The following is a 1,033-nucleotide window of genomic DNA, read 5'->3' as shown; positions in this document are numbered from 1 at the left end:
TGATAGTTTGAAGTGTCCAATTTGGAGTTTTGGACATACATTGATTCCTTTTATTGTTAATCAAAATCAACACCGACTTTTGCACTGCCAACATGTGCAGTGACATAAGCAGGTCATGTGGGGGTAAGGTATATTCGATGAGAAAATGACAAAATGACCTCTTCTATTTGAGGGTAGATTCAAAATAGTCTATTAAGTATGCTTTGAGCGATTTTAACCCTTTAAGATTTTAAGTTTGTCAAAAGTTAACACTTTAGTCTCCATAAAATATTTAACGGTTTATGTTCGTTAGATTTGACGGTAACAGTAAAAAAAAAAAAAAAAAGGGAATTTAGCGGGACTGACATTTAGAGGTATAATTTTTGTTGTTTCTGCTATTTTTGATCTATTTCTAGAGTCTGATGCAGCTTCTTGAGATGTAATTTTTAGTATTTTTGGTAAAAAAGTTTTGTGTTTGGTGTAGTTTGTTGTGTTGCATTTTTTCTAATTTGATTGGACTTACCTGGTGTTTAAGGTTAGAATCTTTTTTTTTTCCTTTCTAGAATTACCATCAAATCTAATGAATATGAATTGTGGAGATCAAAACTGTGACTTTAGACAAAATGAAGGACCAACACTGGTGAAAACATACTTAAGAGACTACTTTGGACCTATCCTCAAACATGAGAGTTCAATTTTATCATTTAATGTTTTCCAAAGAAAGATTATTACAGTATATTATAAATTTGCAATTTATGTGATTACTTAGCTAGCGTTTGGCCATACATTCCAAAAAAAAATTTGAAAAATTTGATTTGGGTGAAATTTTTTAAGTTTTGAAAATGTGTTTGGCCATAGTTTTTCAAAACATATTTCTCCTTTTGTTTTGGAAAACATGAAACATTACTTATACCCATAAGTTCTAAAAACTATCAAGAATACCCAATCATACAAAACATGTACTTGCTAATCCCAAATTATGCGGAACATGATATTTTAATAAGAATTGTTAATAACACACTTATTAGCTACTACAATTCAAATTACAATACAA

The sequence above is a fragment of the Lycium ferocissimum genome, chromosome 9 (assembly GCF_029784015.1).
Source record: "Lycium ferocissimum isolate CSIRO_LF1 chromosome 9, AGI_CSIRO_Lferr_CH_V1, whole genome shotgun sequence".
NCBI lineage: Eukaryota > Viridiplantae > Streptophyta > Magnoliopsida > Solanales > Solanaceae > Lycium > Lycium ferocissimum.
Note: the sequence above shows the minus strand (reverse complement) of the source record.